The following is a 6,000-nucleotide window of genomic DNA, read 5'->3' as shown; positions in this document are numbered from 1 at the left end:
CCAGGTTCTCGCAAATTTTTAAGAAAAGTAAATACATGTCGATTTATACGAAATATATATGTATTTAGATTATAAATTTATAATTATATACAAATATAAATAGATTTATACGAAATATATACCGGAGCCAATGTAACCAATGGGATTGTAGGATCCAAAGCTAGCAGCATAACGAATGGGAATTCACTTCTCGTGAATTCACGTTCGTGTGTGTTCTGTTGTCAGAGGCGTCTACAAGATGTATGATTAGCTATGTGCTAAATAGGTTATGTTGCGCACGTGTGACATGACAACCACGTGACTTTTTAATTCAAGAGGTGCCCCATACAAGCGAAATATGTTAATTCATAAAATGTGTCTGTTGACATTGTAGCAAATCGCAAAGTTTTATCACTTATACGTTCACATCCTTTCCCGATATAAAAGTTTAAAACATTTGTTGTGTACGTTATTTTCAATAGGTTTATTTACTTTTGTGGTGGTGGGACCTACTTTTCCATGAAGTTACTTTTGGAAATAAAAAAAAGTTGGTGGAATTTGAAATTGCCCACAGATGTTTGGCTAATAATTTAAAAGTGCAGGCACACATGAGGAACCTTTGATGTAATGCGTAGGCTTTGACAAATTCATCTGGAATTAATCGTATAATAACACCATGTAGATCCAAGAAAAACTCTTGTGCCCTATTTTTTGCCTATAGAATGCACTGAATGCTTTAAGAGAATTGCTACTTTCCTGACCAAACTACAGAAAAAAAATGTAAATTTAAGAGAGATTGGGTAAATACATAAATGGAATGGCCCAAATAAAGGATTTATTATTATTTTTTATTATTGTTATTATTTAAATCTGGTGCAACATTATTATTATTATTATTATTAGCCGCAAGGGAGCCTGAGGCTTATGCTGCACCAGCAAAAAAAAAAAAAAAAAAAAGAAGAAATTCTGAGTTAACCTGAGAGAGAGAGAAGTAGAGGGGAATTGCCAAGAAAGAGAAGAATGATGATATCCAGCTCAGGATTCCGGGTTTTACTTGTGTACCACACTGTGGAGGATACCATTGTTTCAGCCTGACTGATAGGTAACAGAACTATTAGGTGAAAACTAACATACCTGGGTGGGGAAAACCAGTTCCTGTTTGCCAGAATAACACCATTTGTCATGTTTTATATGGCCAAGTGATTTTGTTGTATTTTCTTATAATTGTAGAGAATTGAATGTATTATACTGCATTACAAGAAATAACTTTTAAATTAAACTGTTAATAAGATTATTTTTCAGTATGATTATAATTAAACCTTAATGTTTTTTTCCACCAGATCCTTTAACTAGTTTTATTTTGAAGTTGAGTAACAAAATAATATATGAGTAATTGAATTAAAATCCAAATAAACAAATTATCTATCAATGGGAGTAATGGGGTCAACTGTTTGAATACTATGTGGTTATTAGGCTCAGTAGTTTGCTTGAATTGGAAATATATTTGGCAACAAAACAAAGATTAAATGATATATTTTATGTTCAAAGTGTAACAAACATGCAGGTATTTGCACCAGTTTTCATAGGTTCTGACATTTGAATACAATGATTAATTTTGAATACTTGTGAACTAGTAAATCGGCAATGATTATCTTAACACTTTGGAAAACTTTGTTTGGAAGTTTAAAACCAGAATGCTGTATCGTAATTTTAAAAAGTAAACTTATCAACTTAAAAGGAATTGCAACTTGATTAGTGAACCGACAACAGCAGTCATATAACTAAACCAGCTGCCAAATACTTTTATTTAATTTTATTATATGTTTAGAGAAAGTTATAAAATAAATTGTATGGTGTTATTAGTAGTGGAAAAATGATGCAAGGAAGCAAGCTTATGCAAATATCATCATTCTTCTCTTTCTTGGTGATTCCCTTTTACTTCTGACTCTCTCTCTCTCTCTATTGATTGGTACAGCATTAGCCTCAGGCTTCCTTGTACTATATGGCTAATAATAATAATAACATCGGCCATTAAAAAAATTTATCCAATTTGTTTGCTCATCCCTTCTAATCATTTGTCTATTCCTTCTTTATATTTATTCAAACTCAGGGGCGTGCAAATGGGAGCAGGGTGCAATCGATGCACCACACCAGGGGTCCCCTATATAGGGGCCCATTCGAGAGAGCATTTTTTGTCTGAACATAAATAAACGAGGTCCCCTAACCCCTTTTGCATCCGGTCCCCCAAGTACCTTTCCACACGGCCCTGTTCAAACTACCCACTTCCACAACACCAGGTGGAAGTTTATTCCAACAATCAGTTACTTTCTGGCTGAAAGAAAATTTCTCTGCAGCTATATTTTTCCAGTTTAAATTTATGCCTCTTTGTATGTGTTGTTCAAGAATAATCAAGGATGCTATCGGCATTTAGTTTATTTAATTCATTTAAAGCCTTGAAATGACCATAGAACTAGCTACACGTATAACTGGTTATTTGTCACTAATAGAAAATAAAATATATGTGGATATTCCGGAAAATCTCCTTTCCTTGATGTCTCTTCCTGTTTCCTCCATTAGCATTAGTAGAGGCATTTGATGCAAGAAAGCAAGCTTATGCAGCATCAGCCAAAAAAAAAAAAAAAAAAAAAAAAAACCCACTTCCACTTCACCCCTCTGTTCGTTCAAAATACCTGTCCAGCTGAGCCTTAACCTTATTTAGGCTATCAACCTCCACCACAAGGGATGGGAGTCTGTTCCACCAACCAACCACCCGCTGGCTAAAGGCAAATTTCCGCACGTCTATCCTACATCTGTCTTTCCTCAATTTGAATTTCTGCCTTCTCAGGTGATTTTTCTGAGCTAGAGGAAGAATCCTATCAGCATTGAGCATGCTTAAACCATTCAAGGCTTTATACACCTCTATCAGATCACCTCGCTGGTGCCTAGTCTCCAGACACTGTAATTTGCAAAACTTAAGCCTTTCTTCGTAAGAGCACCCCTTTGTTCCATTCACTAATCTTGTTGCCCTTCTCTGTACTCGTTCCAGCAGCTCTAAATCCTTCTTGAAATGAGGCCTCCAGACCTGTATACAGTACTCTAGGTATGGCCTGACCATTGCCTTATACAATGGAATAATCACCTCCTTATCCCTGCTGGAAAAATTCCTGTATATCATTGACAATACTCCATGAGCTACTCTCGCAACCCGTCTGCACTGCTCAGAGAACTTCATATCTGCCTGCACAACCACCCCTAAGTCCCTTTCATTCTCTACCACTGTCAGTGTAGTACCACAGAGTTGATACGTTGCTCTGGGGTTGCTGTTTCCCATGTGTAGTACTTTACATTTGTCAATGTTAAACTTCATTTGCCACCTCTCAGCCCATCTGCTCAACCTTTCCAGATCCTGTTGCAGCAGCGTAGTGTCAGTAGTGTCCTTGACAACCCTGCCAACCTTTGTATCGTCTGCAAACTTGGACATTAAGCTTGATATACCATCATCAATATCATTTATAAATACAGAAAACAATAATGGACCCAACACTGAGCCCTGAGGGACTCCACTAATAACATTAGTCCATGATGAGCAGTATCTATTGATTACCACTCTCTGTCTTCTCCCCCTCAACCACCCCTTTATCCATAGCAGCAATTTGCCTCCAATGTCATACTGCTCCAATTTGTGTAGCAGTCTTCCATGTGCAACAGTATCAAAAGCCTTTCTAAGATCCAAGTATATAATATCAAAGTTATTCCCTGCATCATAGTATCCAATCAAGTTGGTCAGGCAAGACTTCCCCTTAACAAAACCATGCTGTGTCTGAGCTATAACTGAAGTCTTGTCTAAATGATCCTGCAGTGCTTCTTTAACCAGTGCCTCCATTAATTTTCCTGGAACAGAAGTTAAGCTCACAGGTCTATAATTACTTGTGTCAGCCTTTGATCCTCCTTTGTGAATTGGGGTCACATTTGCACATTTCCAGTCTATGGGGACCTCCCCTGAGTCCACGGAAGCTCTCATAATTATAGCTAAGGGTTTGCTTACTTCCTTTGCTGCCTCCTTTAATATAACTGGATAGATCCCATCCACCCCGGGTGCCTTTCTTGTGTTTATCTTCAACAGTTTCTCCTCCACTTTACTCCCAGTTATTTCAAGATTCTGTAGCTTACTGCTAGAGTTGAATACACCTCTGGCATTCCCCTTGCTGAATAACTCCTTATGTGTGAATGTCGATGCAAAATATTCATTTAGTTTGTTAGCTACCTGAGCAGGATCATCAACAGTTGACCCATCAATATCAAGTGGACCAATCTGATTCATCCCCTTCCTTCTAGAGTTTACATAAGTAAAGAACTCTTTGCTGTTTTTCTTTGCATCCCTTGCCAAGGATTTCTCGTAATCTGCCTTCGCCTGCCTAACCTCCTTTGTAACTTGGTTGCATATCAACTTGTATCTATCATAGGCTTCTGTGTCGTGTTAATTTGTAAGTATCCCATGCATTTTTCTTCTCTGCCATATGCCTCATTAGTTCATCTGACATCCATTTTGGCCTAAACCTTGAACAATATTTCTTAGTTGGTATGTAAAGCCTAGTAGCTTCCAAGATAAGTTCTTTGAATGCTTCCCATTTTGAATTTGCTGTTGGTAACACCATCAGTTGGTCCCACTGTATAGAATTGAAATACTGTCTCAGTCCATCGTAGTCGCCTTTACGGAAGCAATAACCCTTCCCTTTACCCCTAATGGTAGTTATCTCTTTGAGTAAATCCCACTTCAGCACACTGTGATCACTGCCACCTAGTGGTTCATTTATCTGCAGATTCTTAATGCATGAAGAATCACTGCTGATAATCAAATCAAGAGTATTACTCCCTCTAGTTGCCTCCCGAACATGCTGATGTAGAAAACAATCATCCAATAAATCCACAAAAGCCCTGCTAGTGTGTGAGTAACCAGCCCCCAAATTCCAGTCAATATCTGGGAAATTAAAATCTCCCATTATAAGACTCTCTGATTTACTGGCCCACTCTATTTCCCTGTACAGTTCCTTATTATACTCATCAGAGTCATTAGGCCTATAGCACACTCCTACTCTCAATTTTGATCTCCCAATGCTTATGTCACACCAAACTGACTCAACACTGCACTGTCCAGCGATGTTGACTGGCTTCACTTCCTTGGTTTTTAAGTGTTTCTTAACTAATAGCATAACCCCTCCCCCCTTCCTATCCTGTCTATCCTTTCTGTAGACGTTGTACTCCCCAAATTCCAGTTCTGCATCCCTTATATCTGTGTGACACCACGTCTCTGATATCCCAACAATATCTGCCTTTGCTGTTTTGAGCAATACCTCAAATTCATCGAATTTATTTACTAAACTCCTAGCATTGGTGTACACGCAAGTATACCTGCACCTGTTTCTATTCTTAGCTACCCTAACACAACCCATGTGTTTACTTGTACCGCAATGGCTCCCAGCAGTCTCTGAAATACCATGCATCTTGTTTTTCAGGCTTCTGCTCATTCTAATAGAAGCAGTGCAAGAATCTCTTTCACCTCTGCCAGTGGCTACTGTCAATCTATTGGTCTTTGTCTCCCCCCAAGCTAGCAGTTTTCCGACCCACCTAACACTGCCTCGATAGCATCAGCAAATATTCTTGCACCCTTTCTATTTAAGTGTATCCCATCCCTGTAGAAGCAATCTCTCCTGTTAACAAGTACAGTCCAGGCTGAAAAAAATTCTACCCCTTGAGCCTTGCACAATCTTTCCAGGGCCGAATTGATCGACAAGGCTCTCATCATATACTCCCTCCTGTCGTGTCTGGGCAGAATTGCAGACACTTTCAAATTCAACCCTAATTCTCTGCTTTTGTTCAACAGTGACCTGTACTTGTTAAGTAATTCTGCCGGTCTCCTACTCTTAATATTATTAGTGCCAATGTGTACAACTATATCACCTTTTGTGCCCTTAAAAGATGATATTCGCTCTACAACGTCATAAACCTTTGCCCCTATCAGAC

At 38.4% G+C, this 6,000-nt stretch overlaps 1 protein-coding gene across 1 annotated transcript in view; it reads left to right on the top strand.

Annotated features, from left to right (window-relative positions):
• Nucleotides 1-212: 212 nt before the first annotated feature.
• Nucleotides 213-6,000, top strand: part of LOC150086403 (telomere length regulation protein TEL2 homolog) — an 81,648-nt gene continuing 75,860 nt past the window's right edge. Inside the window, exon 1 of the mRNA XM_090371301.1 lies at nucleotides 213-443. The gene's annotated coding sequence lies outside the window, so the exon portion shown is untranslated. The remainder of the gene's footprint in view (nucleotides 444-6,000) is intronic.

This window comes from Mastigoproctus giganteus, chromosome 4 (assembly GCF_048544385.1).
Source record: "Mastigoproctus giganteus isolate SK-2022 chromosome 4, ASM4854438v1, whole genome shotgun sequence".
In the NCBI taxonomy this organism is placed as follows: Eukaryota; Metazoa; Arthropoda; class Arachnida; order Uropygi; family Thelyphonidae; genus Mastigoproctus; species Mastigoproctus giganteus.
Note: the sequence above shows the minus strand (reverse complement) of the source record. Positions and strands in the feature narration are given on the sequence as shown.